We start from the raw sequence: 13,703 nt of genomic DNA on the forward strand, positions 1-13,703 counted from the left end.
TTATTTTCTCTTTACTCCTTTATGGTTACCTTTTATAGCTCTTCCTCCTACCTTCAAGGTCAGTCATTTTGACTTGTATAGAATTCATATGTTCTCTTAGTGTTGACTTTTTATTCCATTCTGCCAAACTTTGTTCCTCTGTATTTTAGAGTTCTAAATCTTCCATTCTTTTTGCAGAATGCCTTTTTTCAAGAGATTGTCCTTCATGTCTTCTAAGTGATCTGCCTTCTTATTTGTCCTACTGAGTTTTTCTTGAAGAGCTCTTATTTCTGCCTTAAATCTTTCCCCAATGTCCATTCTTCTAACACTTCTCTTAAAACTCAACTATTCAGTGGTTTCTTGAGATTACTCCATTATTTCTGTAATTCCACAGAATTTTTGTTAGACTGTTTATCATTTGAGTTTAAAATGCGTATCCTTTACTGCATAGTATTTACCTGTTGTATGATTCCTTTTCTAGATTTTTTTTTTACTGATTTTTCCCTCATTTATTTATGAGTGTCTCTCACAGTTTTTCTACCTAGGAATTAGGCTTATACCCCCCTTTTTTCTCTTGGTCTTCCTATCTTCTCCCTTTCTTCTTGGGTTCCAAACAGTTTTGTATGAACCCTTTCATCCTACCTTGACACTGTTGTTTTCTCCTCCATCTTATGCCTCCCTTTTCCTCATATCCATGTCACTAGGGATAATCGGCTTCAGTGACTTCCTTGTACTGAGGTACAGTGAGCTCTACTTGGGCCTTTATCTCACAGAAACTTTGTAAGGCCACACTCACAACTGGATTATATTTAGCACAGAGGTCCACCCAGCTGTGTAAGGCTAGGTGCCACTCCCCTACTTTCTCCTTCTAGGTCTGGGGGAAAAATTATTTTCCCTTCTTAAAATGAGTACGGGACATATCAAACTATTTCACCAATCAGAGAAGAAAGGAATGAAGCAACCATAGCCAGAGTCTGAATTGTATACTGTCATTCACACAAGTCATGAGACTGGGTTGGGTCCCTCACCTAGCCTTCTGCTGTTACTTCAGACGGCTTCATTTTGTGCAGAAGCATTTCCTTTCTTCCCTTTGTGTTTTAATTGTAATTACGTTAGGCCCCTTTCTTCTTGTTTTAAGGAAAGAACATCTTTTCAGAAGCAAATAATCCCTCCAACTCTTTGTCAGAAGACCTTTCTCCATAGTGAGTGAAGGGGCTGAGAGAAATCCTTTAGTCCTTTCATGTATTTAACCATAAGCGGCTTCCTTACACAACCCCAGTCTAGCTACAAGGAAGCTTGTACATAGTTGCTTAATGAAATTCAATTCAATAAACATTTATTAAGTGTTAGGATCATAGATCAGAGACTCAGAATTGGAAGGGACCCCACATAAATAATTTAGTTCTACAACTTCATCTTATAGATGAGGAAACTGAGGTTTGGAGAGGCTGTGCCACCTGTCAACTCAAAACATTTAAAACAAAAATTCCTCTTTTCCCCCAAACCAACCTATCTTCCTTACCTCTCTATTTCTGCCCATGGAACTAAGTACTGGTTGAGTCAAAGGTTCAAACTCTCAGGACCACCCTCAACTTTTCATTTGCCTCACACAACCAATCAATTGTCAAGTCTTGTTGAATCTACCTCCACACCTCTGTCCTCCTCTCAGGACTCACAAGTCTCTACCCTAGTTCAGGCCTTCAGCACTCTTCCCCTCGACCACTATATCACAATATTAATTGATCTTCTTGGCTCAAATCTTTCTTCACAGCTGTCAAAGTCATATTCCTCAAGGATAAGGCTAAACATATTAGTCCCCTGTCTCTAAGATTTGCCTCTAGAATCAATTACACATCCATCTGTTTGGCATTTAAACCCATCATAACCAAACTCCAGTCTATCTTTCAAGGATTATTACAGATTATTTTCCTTCATCCATTCTACATTCCAACCAAACTGGTCTTCATGTTGCTTTTCATAGGTAGGGGATGTGCTGGATCCAGCTCAAACGAATATCACAAGCTGATTGTTAAATGACCAATGTTAGCATTTATACCTTGGAAATCAGTGAATGCTACAAACCAGAGCTTGATTTATTATTTTACTGATTGCCTAGACTTAATAAAATGATGGAGACAAAGAATGAAGACTAAAGAAAAATGAAGACAACTTAAAAAGTGTGCCTGGTATATTTTCTTCAAAGAGCCAGTTGTTAAACATTCTCCAACATGCCACTACTTGAGCATGACATTCCATTTCCATCTTGGTGCCCTTACACAAGCTGTCCCCATGCTTCAAATGTATTTATTCCTCCCTGATTTTCCCAGTTGTTTGTGATTCTCCTCCAAAATTGTCTTTGCATATACAAATCATCCGTCCATTCTATCCTTCTCCCTACACACACCAATAGCATATAAACTGAAGAACAAGGAGTATTTCATTTTCTGACTATGTATAACCAGTGCCTAGTATAATGCTTGGCACATAGTAGATACTTAATGAATGTTTGTTGATTTGTTGATCTTGATCATCCAGGATTATGCAAATAATATTTAATGAAGCTAAGATTTGAAATCATCACCTCTCTTCCTACATCTGGCCATCTTCTCTCAGAGAAGTCCTCTCTCCTTCACTCAGCATGTTATTTCACTTGGAAAAAACAGGGCTTAGCCAGAAATTCCCCTTCCCCTTACCCATCCCACTCAGTTTCAGTTACTGTTAGATGGTAAGAGAGATAGTCATAAGCCAAGTTCTCCACATCCAATTGCCCCAGTAGGCTATAAAGTCCCTGAATATAGAGCCTGTGCAGTTCATTTTTATTTTTGAATCCCAAGCAAATAGCAGAGTGTCTTGCACATTGTAGATGCCCAATGAAATTCAATTCAACAAACATTTATTAAATACCTTCTATGTGCCAAGCTCTATGGCAGGCTTGGGAGACAAGACAAAAATGAAAATGTCCCTACCCTTGAGGAATACACATTAATAAATGTTGATTGAATTTGTGGCTGAATGCCTTGCCTAGACTCTTTGAACAGGAACTACTACTGCCTGCAATTTAATTGTTCAATGAAACCAGAGAAAGAGGAGAAAGAAACCAAGTCAAGGGTCCTTGTGGTCCCTGTCACTGGCTGGCTAAACTGTCAATCAACATCAGCATAATCAATCAAGATATAATAGCCATCTTTCATTGGCTATTGGTGACAATGGCACAAAGTGGGAGAGGGTTTCTTTCCTCCCTCCATGTTGTTGGCATGGAAACCATCAGTATTTATAAAAGCCAGAAAACCCTAGCGAAGCCAAGTATAGTAGGTCAGGCCTTCCTTCCTTCATTACCTCCTTTCCTAGGACTAATTCTCATCCACAATTGCCCAAAGAGCCCTTCTGTAACATTAGACCCAACGACCTATCATGGTCATCACTGATAGGATTACATCCATCCTCTGGTTGCATATAACCTATAGTGGAGGGGTTCAGCACCTAATGAGACAGCTATTTCAATGTCAGACACCTCTAAATGCTAGAAAATTCTTCCATGGTCTAAGCAAAAATCTGCCTCCCTTTGGCCTCCCTGAATTTCTCCTACTTTCCTCCTCTGGATTAAGGCAAACATTAGTAAACACTCTTCCTTGATAGCCCTTCAAATACCAGGAGGTGGTGATGCTGTGCCTTCTAGGCATCCTCTTCTTCAGGCTAAATGCCCCTATTTCTTTTCATTTCTAACCCTTAATTCACCCTGGTCACCCTCCTACAGCTCTTCCATGTTTATTTGAAAATTTGGCCCAAAGAACTAGATTCGGTTGTTTCTGTTTCCCCCTCTCAGCCACATTTTAAAATTCTCCAAATGAAGGTCTACAGGACCTTAATAAGGTCCCTCTTCTTTTTATCATCCATCAATATCTCTGAACATTCCTTGCCCCACCCCCAACCTAAGGTACTGACCTAAGGTGGCCATCAGGGGGCACCACATCACTGTTCAATCATCTATGGAAGGCCTCAGATAACCTGAGGACTCCCTCAGGGATATATGGGGTGGGGTTTGCTTTTCTTTCATAGAACCCTAGATTTAGAGTGGGAAAGGTCCCTAATGGTCATCTTATCCAACTCCTTGATTTTACAGATGAGGAAACTGAGGCCCAGAGAGGTTGAATGACTTGCCCAAAGTCATACAGATAAGGTTGAGGATGCAAGTCAGGTTCTCATACTCCAAATCTAGCCTTCTTCCCACTAGACACCTCAGCCCAGCAAGAAATACCCAAGACCAAGTATGGTGGCTTAGAACCTTTCCCCATCTAGCCTACCTCCAATATCTCCCCTAGGACTCACCTGCCTGAGAGAGAACAGCCTGTTTCAACTGCCCAATCTCATATCCAATGGCCTCCATGACTAGGAAACTCTTCAAACTTATCTCTTGCTTATTATTTTAATATCTCAAAGATACCAAGTAAATATCCCTGGATCACTTCCTTTTCCAGCCGTAGATGTCTTTTGCGGTATCTTTCTATAATTCCTTCTGCTAAACAAAGTATGGTTAGGGGGTCTGCTATCCATAGGATCATAGGGAAACACATTAAGAGTTGGAGGGAAGTCAGTCACCATATAGTTCAAACAACTCATTTGATAGGTGAGGGAACTGAGGCTCAGAGAACTATTTTTTTGTTTTGAGGTCACAGAACTATTTGAATGACAAACCAGGATTCAGCCTAATGTCCATGGACTTAAATCCAACATTTTTCCCCTTTTTCCTTCCTCAGACATAGCATGGGAGTCAGCAAAGTGTTGTTATCTCTACTGATAGGTTATGCTGTGGGGTCCTATGGTCAATTAGTGAATTAGTAGCACAGATAGGCCTGAAACATAGGGCTCTTGACTCCCAGTCTCAGGGTTTTTCCTTATAGTAAACCTTGATGCAATTTTGTTTTGCCAGTGTTCTGAATAAGATGTGGTTAGACAAAGAAGAGAAGGTGGGAACCTATTACATGCTAGTATCATTTTTTGGAGGGGTAAGGTGGGGGTGATGGGATCCAACCAGGGAATTCCTCATAAGGAAATTCCATTTACCAATGCAACTTACATTTGAAAGCTGCCTGGAGAATTGAGAAGTTAAATGACTTGCCCAGGGTCACACAGCTAGCATGTGTCAAGGGTGGATTTTCATGGTATTTCCCTTTTTACTCTGCCATCCTGCCTCATTGTAGTTACAAGGTGGGAATCTGAATGAATGCCTATCATAGAATCAGGGGAGGTCTCCTTCCAAAAGAGGAAAGATGAGTCCTTAGAGACTAGTCCCCTGCCTGTTCCTATACAGTATGGAAATCACAAAGCATTCTCTCAATGTGTGGCTGGTTTGAAGTGCCCAGAATTTCCCAGTTGTCCTCCCAAGGTAGAGGATTTATTGAGGGTGGTTTTCTTTCGACTTGGATACAATAACAGTTTTTTTTTTAATTTTCAGTGAAAATATAAAGTGGAATATTTCAATTTAAAGTAAGGACAAGCTTCCTAACAAATAAAGCCATCCAAAAACAGAATGGACTACCTAGGATCCCAGAAGCTTCACATCACTGGAGGGCTTTAAGCAGAGGCTAGTCTTTGGGCAGCTGCTTATCTGTATTCTTACCCAGGCTATCGATTGGAGTAGGTGCCCTTAGAGGAGCCACCCAGGTCTAAGAGTTCACCCATAGCCTGCTCTTTTTGATTTCTTGCCAGGGCATGTGTAAGGATGAAATGTGACAGGAAAGAAGGAAGGAAGGACGGAAGGAAGGAAGGAAGGAAGGAAGGAAGGAAGGAAGGAAGGAAGGAAGGAAGGAAGGAAGGAAGGAAGGGAGGGAGGAAGCAAGGAAGGAAGGGAGGGAGGGAGAGAGGGAGAGAGGGAGGGAGGGAATAAGCATTATTATGTACCTACTATGTGCCAGGCACTTGTCTCACATTGTTTCATATAGTCCTCACACCAACACTGCAAGGTAGGTGCTGTTATTCTCCTCACTTTACAGAGGCAGGCAGAAGTTAAATGTCTTGATCACAGTCACACAGCTAGTAAGTATTTGGAGACAAATTTAAACACAAGTCTTCCTGACTCCCGGTCCAGTGCTCTATCCACTGAGCCTCCTTGCTGTCTCAGAATGTCAGCTTCTTCTGCCCAACCACAAAACAAATAGACAATTGATCAAGTCAATCAAACTCTCAGTTTCAGCTCAATCCAAACCATTATTTCACGAAGTAGGTTCATCTGGTTGTATTGGAAAAGGTCCACCTCTCATATTCTTGATAGCCTTTCCATTCATCCCAAAGCCTTCAATTCAAGGAGTCCTAGACTGCAGTCTAAGGAAAGAAACTGAAGTCAAGAGACTGGAAGTGATTTGTCCAAGGTTTAACAGCAAATCAATGGGCCAGACCCCAAGGCTCCTGACCTCTATCAATACATATTCCAACCAGGCTGTTATATGACCTCTATCTCCATGCACAGCCTTATGCCAAGAGAACAGATGTTCAGAATGATGGCCCCAAGGCCAGCAGAATCTTCAGTCATCAACCAAAAGGTCAATTAAGGGCACTAAACCCAAACTGTTTTTGCAAAGATTTTTGACAGCAAGGGTTAGGGCAGAAATGGGAGCTTTTTGCTTAATTCTCAGTTAACCGAAATTTTCATTTACCCAGAATTCCCCAGGGAGTCTTGCAGGTGAGAAGCAGCTTCTGTCCAGAAGAGGAGAAAGCTGGCCACCCACATGGGCTGGGACTATGGTCTCTGGTTGCTCAGTCTGGAAAAAGGAGCTGCAAGTCTGACGCCTGCCAGTGGGGCCAGATGATTTCAATTTAGACAGATTCTGCTGGGCTGAGAAAACTGCCAACCAACAGCGGCAGCAGCAACACTGGTGTCAGCAGCAGCCCACACAGCCCCTCAGGGAGTGTCCATGCAGAAGGAGGACAAGAAGGACCTCCCAGACCCTTTCCCATCCTGGGGACCCCCATACTAGAAATCTGGGACTTCTAACACTTCTAAATCACAGCAAGTGTTTATTGGGGAGTTGGGGGGAGTTTGACGTAATAAACACTTGACCAAACGACCCAAGGTAGTGAGATCCAATGGACAGATCCCAGTTTGGGGATCAGGGTTCTGGCTTCTAGTCTCAGTTCTACTTCTAACCTTATGACCTTGACCAAGTAATTTCCACTCTGTGGGATTCAGCTTTCTCCTCTGTATAATGAGAATTTCAACCTAGGTGATTTTATTGGTCATAAAATCATTGACCTAGAGCTTGTAAGGGGACTTGGGGGCCAGCTAGTCCAACTTTCTCATTTTACAAATGAAGAAAATGAGGTTGAGAGACCAAGATCACACAGGCAACCACTGGCAAAGCAGAAATTAGAACTCAGTGCCTTTCATATAGAGACACTGATGATGATGAGAAATAGCATTTATATGGTGATTTAAGGTTTGTAAAATATTTTATAAATATTATCTTCTTTTATCCTCATAATAAGCCCTGGGAACTATGATTATCCCCATTTTACAGCTGAGAAAACTCAGGCAGAGTTTAAGTGACTTGTCTATGATAACACAGCTAGTGAGTATCTGAGGCTATATTGGATCTCAAGACAATCAGACTCCAAATCCCATGCTCTATGCACTGAGCTGTGCCATGCTGTTTTTAAGGCCCCTCCTCATTCCTAGTGGGATACTCTTACGTTCTTTGTTTTAAGACCCCTTCCAGCTCAGACGGTCTACCATTCTACAATTAATCTAAAGGAAAGAAGTCAGAGAGGGGAAATGGAGGCCCATTTCTGGGAATTTCAAAATGGCTGTCCAAGAGAAGTTTCCAGCCCAAGAATAGGAAAGCCCCACTAAATCCCCTGCTTTCTAGAAAAGAGAAAGTCCCTGAGCCTGGGTGAGCTGAGGCATTTGGGCCTCCAGGAAAGGTCCACTTTGCTGGGAATCTCCTTCCTCCCCCAAGTCTAGGCTGGCAAATGGGCTTGCGAGCCTGAAAAGACTGTATGATTTTATGAGATTATCTGCTAATCACAACCAAGTCTCCGGACTGTGAAAGGTGTTTCTTGAAAAATGCGATGCCATTTTTATGACACAGTAAAGGAGGGGAAATGGCCTTGGCCCCAGTGCCCAGTAAATTCTCCCTCAACCAGAGTCCAGTCTCATGTTGGCAAGAGCCTGTTGGGCTCAGACTTTCCACCTCTTGGCTGCTGCTTCATTAGGGGCTGGAGAGCTGAGAACAGATGGGTTCTCTTTCCAGACATTCAGGGGGAGTCTATAGACTGTTAAACCATCAGTGAGATGAAGTGTTTGGAAGAACAGAGGGGCTCACATGCATTGCTTTGCTGTGTGGATCATAATAGCCACTGGATTAAGTACTAGCTGGCCTTGGAAAAGGAAATTGGGGTTTGGGAGCTGGCTGATGATTTCCCGGTCAGTTTCAAAAGGAATACTGTACTTACTGGACACTGGCTTGAGACAACCTAATCCAGATCTGCTTCCTAAGCCATGGAGAGCTGGTGGTTGAGCCCTGGAGGTTTTAGTCATTTTCAATAGTGATCCAGCTCAGTCTTCCATACCTTCTCCGTCTCTCTTGGTGTTGAGTGGTAGATTCTTCTTTAAGTATTGACTTCTCTACATCTTCTGGGGATAGTCTTCCTGAGTTGCTGAATGACTTTCCTTGGTAAGTTATGCATTCTGCCAAATTGTACAAGACCCTGGGAAGCCTTGCATGCCAAGCTGTGCATCAAGAGACCTGATAATTTAGGCACAGAGAACATAGAATGATTGAGAGATAGGATTATGTGTCACAAAGCAAACAATAGCTCTGTGTCTTCTGACCCCCTTCCCTATATTATCAGTATGCTCCTGAGATCTGGGAACGCTGATATCATGTGTTCATGTAGGCCGACGGTTGGCTGAACCACCCACCTTGGCTCTGAGCGTTCCCTCCTGAAAAGTAGTCTTACCAGAAGCAACGCAGACTAGCCAAATTCTCAAATGCCCTTCATGGGCAGATCTTCTTTGGCTCCTCCACTATCAGTATAAATGATCTTTTCTCTCCATTTCTAATCCTATTCTGTATCCCAAGGCCTTCTGGGAACTCCTTACCCAAAGTGTTCATATCCCTGAACCTTCCACAATTCAATAAGATATCATTTTTCAGGCATATCTGGAAGAAGAGGAAAAGGTCTTTCACAAAAGTGGCTTCTTGCTGACTAAAAATTATTCCATTAAGTGTGGAAGCTCCTTTTATCCCAGTCATTTGGGATGAAAATCTTTGTAAAATTTGTTATGCATGTCCCTGATTCCTGAAATCGAGTTCACTGAACATCCCTTGACCTCTTACTGCTAATCCAAGGTCATGTTAAGGTTTTCAGGACACTTACCTTTGTGGTAAATGACCCCAAGGTGTCTGTGGTTCTTCCTCTATTTTCACTCTCTCATCCTGATTTCTCAGGTGCCCCCAACCTTGGAAAGAGGTGAGGCCTGAACACTAAGCTCATTATATCAGCAATTTTAATTGACACATAATTAGCCTCCCCACTGGTCCTCCTATGCCTCCCTCCCTTCCAAATCAACATTTCAATTTAGGGGCTCTTTTCTGAGGTTCACAGACCCCTGGGGGGGGGTCTTTTGACAAATTTCAGGGGGTCCATGAACTTGGATGGTGAACAACATATTTTTATTTTTCACTAATCTTTAACTGAAATTTATCATTTCTTCTAATTATGGAAAATGTGTGTGTGGGTACAAACACATACACATACACATATACTATGTATATATGATAAATTGTGCACTATATACTATGTATGCTATGTGCATATACTATTGTATATATCTGTATATATACTATGTACCTATCACATACATGCATGTATGTGTGTATGTATGTTTATTCTAAGGAGTCTCTAGGTTTCACCAGACTGCTATAAGAATACATGGTACAAAAAACAATGCTAAGAATTGTCTTGTCACATGTCAGGAATTGCCAACAACTGACTTGTCAACCACTGACTTGTCTATGGTCACACAGGTAGTAAGTGACAGAGTAAAGAATAAACACAAGCATAGACATATTCTTCCCTAAGCCTGTAACGTTCCCACCCTTTACTGTCCTGAATTCCTTCCCATTCTTTACAAAGCTCAAGTGTCACTTCTGGGAAACAGTCTTTGATCTATTCAATCTGTAACTACCTTCCCTTCTTCAAGACTTGCAGTGAGTTTTGTTTGTACCTCTTGTATACTCTTTTTGTGTATTGTCTTCTACTTTAATTATCTGTATGGGTCACATGGCCCTGCAAAGGCCCTTTCAAAGTATACCTTAAACAGTCCCTTCCTCCATGAGAGCAGAACCCTGTATCTTATCTAAACTTTCCCTTTCCCCTAGTACAAGGGTTCTCAAATTGTTTGGTCTCTGGATCCCTTTACATTCTTAAAAATTATTGAGGACTGCCCCCAAAGAGCTTTTGTTTGTGAGTTATATTCATTACTATTTACCACATTAAAAATGAAAACATTTTTGTTGCATTATGAAAATAGTTTTGACCTCACAGACTCTCTAAAAGAGTTTTGGGGTCTTCAGACTGCACTTTGAATATTACCCCCCTCCCACTAGTGCAAAGTCCTGCCCACAAATATTTGTGGACTTGGACCATGGAATTCTAAGTCATTGGGCTAAAACAGAGGACCCTCCATGTGTCACCAATAATTCTGAGACATCAATAATCCATCTGCTCACTCATGGCTGCCTCTATACTGAATGGTAAAGACTACTTGGAGTCAAAGAGAGGGAATAATTGCCTTGTCAAGAGTACCAGACTTTAGGTTTCCTTCTCTCCCCATCTTTAGGTCACCATCCAGAGTCCTTTTGAAGACCCATGAGGAACTCCCTACCTTCCAGGCATTTCATCCCACTTGGAGATAATTCTAAATGTTAAGAGCATATACTTTGCCTTTTGCCCAAAGCTCCCTGTCTGTAATCTCTAGCCATTACTCCAAGTTCTATCCTCTGGAGCTAAGCAGAAAAAATCTCGTCTCTTCTACCTGGGACAATATTTTCAAATATTTATAGGAAATGATCATATCCCCCAAGTCATCTCTTTTCCACCCTTCATCGTGCCTTTCAGTGCCTTAAATTGGTTACTTCTTATGGGACATCATCTTTTGCCCCTTCATCCCTGTGGTCAATATCTTTTGCATGTACATACCTATTAAGTATACCTCCTGAAATGCTGATATGTGACCCGTAGACCTGAACGCAACCATCCCAATATGGTCTGAGTAAGACAGAGGAAAGGTGAAATATTTCTCCTCTTGTTCTAGATACTATTCCATGCTAATGCAACCTACAATTAAATTTTCTTTGCCAACTGCCAAATCACATTGTGGATTCAAATGGAATTTTTAGTCCACTAAACCATACAGTGGTTTTTTGTTTTTTTTTAATACAAACTGTTTTCTAGGCACCTCTCCCCCATCCAGTACTTTTGCAATTGATTTTTTGAACCCAAGTGTAGGATTTTACATTTTTTTTTTTACCTTTTATCTTGGTATATTCCATCCATTCTTCTAATCTTCAGAAAGGTTTCCATGAGCATCAGTGATATGCTAGAGAGCTTGCAGAATAATAAGCAAAATGAGATTCAAATCATCTGCAAACTTCACTTCATGTGCTTTGAACATATGGTGCCATATTATTCACAGACATGCAAACTTGAATTAAATTTGCAGGAAGATAGAAGATGACGAAGCTAACTGTGCTGGCCCAAACTCCCTCATTGTGACAACAAGACAAGTGCTACGCCTCTAAGAGTGCAAGATCATTTACAATGATTGAGCCATACACATATAGTAAGACTCTTGCCACATGAAAAAGGAGATGGAATGGAGATTCAGAGAGGTCAAGACATGTTGCAGCAAGGCAGAATTGAGATTGGGAAGAACCAGAGAATATGGTAGATGAACTATCAGAGCATGGAGGGAAGTTTACAACAAGCAGGGAATCCCTGAACTAGAAGTGACATTAGAGGTCCAGCCCCCCACTTGTGCTCCTGAGTTATAGAGGGATGGACTGTGGTGATGAATTGTGCTGTGACTCCTGACTCTAATGTGAGTATTTTATAAAAAGCATGAAAGGAGCAGAAAGTTCCCTGTAGAGAGAGATCACTAGTTGACAAGATCAGGGAAAATTACATGATGGGATGATGGCAGTGACATCTGAACTAGGCTTTGAAGTATGTGTGTAGATAGAAAGATAGATGGATAGATAGATAGATAGATAGATAGATAGATAGATGACAGATAGATGACAGATAGATGACAGATAATAGGTAGGTATGTAGATAGATGATAGAAAGATGAATGGATAGATAGATGGATGGATAGATAGATAGATGGATGGATGGATGGATGGATGGATGGATGGATGGATGGATGGATGTAGACAGAGACTGAGAGATAGTTTTATGTGTGTGTTTTTTAGATTAGGTCTTCCTCTCTTACCCAAGCTGGGTATGTAGCAGTTATTCAAAATCCTAATACAGCTATCAATTTATTCAGGAGCTTAAACCTACTTTATTTTTCCAATTTGGGCTGGTTTGACCCCCTCTTTAGTCAGCTCCTCCTTACATTAGCCCCTCCTGGTAGCTCCCAACACCAGGGCTCACCATATTAGCCTTACACTTAGTTCAGACACCTGATCAGCTTAGTCTTCTACAGCTTAGAACTCTACAGATCAAGTGATCTGCCAACCTCAGTCTCTTGGTGAATTAGGGTTACAGGACTGTGCCACCATACCCAACATGAACAAAATTTCAACAGGCAGGGATGAGTGGAGGCTGTGCCAGGGAGAGGGAAGACATGAATAGAGGCATAGGGGGTATGGCAACACCTGGTGCCTCAGGTTCTTTGAAAGATGTTGAATATCTTGGTTTATCTTAGGCATAGAACAAGAAAAAATGGAATGGTAAAAAAATAGGTAAGCTAGAAAAGTAGATTGGGGCCATATTATCAGACCAGAAGAGTGAGGAACTTGAAGACATTCAGTTCAGTTCAGGATAGGGAATGAATCTGTGATTTTTTTGGTATAAGAAACTACTTTTTCCAATACACATACCTCTCTATGAGAGGTGAAGTGATGTGCCCACAACTGGTGTGGAGCAGAGGTGAAGTGTGAACCCAGGTCTTCCTAACTCTTGGGCCATTTCACTATGGTCTAGGCCATACTGCCTCATGAATTCAATAAACATTAAGTAACTACTATGGGCTGGGCACCATGGGGGATACTTGGGTTGGAAAGGGGGAAAAAACATCTCATGATCTTCCAGAAGCTTACAGTCTATAAGGGAGAGAGTATGTACACACAATTTGAGGAGAGGTAGAGCATTAACACTGGGGGAAGTCAGGGAAGGCTTCATGGAGAAGTTATCAAGTGAGATAAGCCTTGAAGGAAGATAATGGGTAGGAAGATAAAAGGCAGAAAGTAAGAAATCAACCTGCCACCTGTGTGATCTTAGGTGAATCACTTTCTCTCCTTGGGCCTCAGTTTCCACCTCTGTAAAATGAGGGCATTGGACTAGATCACTTTTAAAGCTCCCATCCATCTCTAGAGCTCTGATCTCATCATCCTCTCAGTGTTGCTCTCCAGGCCTATGGTCTGGCCTATACAAACACACAGAGGCATTTGAAATGCCAAGTCCAAGGAAGAGCTGTTAGTCTGGTTTGGGCAGAGCAGAAA

At 41.6% G+C, this 13,703-nt stretch overlaps 1 long non-coding RNA gene across 1 annotated transcript; it reads right to left on the reverse strand.

Moving 5' to 3' along the window:
- Positions 1-1,200: 1,200 nt before the first annotated feature.
- Positions 1,201-12,112, reverse strand: LOC140510742 (uncharacterized). Its single transcript, XR_011969359.1, has 4 exons — positions 11,507-12,112; positions 9,074-9,134; positions 8,425-8,717; positions 1,201-6,297 (listed from the first exon to the last, which is right to left on the reverse strand). It is a non-coding gene; the product is annotated as an uncharacterized lncRNA (long non-coding RNA).
- Between the last annotated feature and the right edge of the window lie 1,591 nt (positions 12,113-13,703).

This window comes from Notamacropus eugenii, chromosome 6 (genome assembly GCF_028372415.1).
Source record: "Notamacropus eugenii isolate mMacEug1 chromosome 6, mMacEug1.pri_v2, whole genome shotgun sequence".
Lineage (NCBI taxonomy): Eukaryota > Metazoa > Chordata > Mammalia > Diprotodontia > Macropodidae > Notamacropus > Notamacropus eugenii.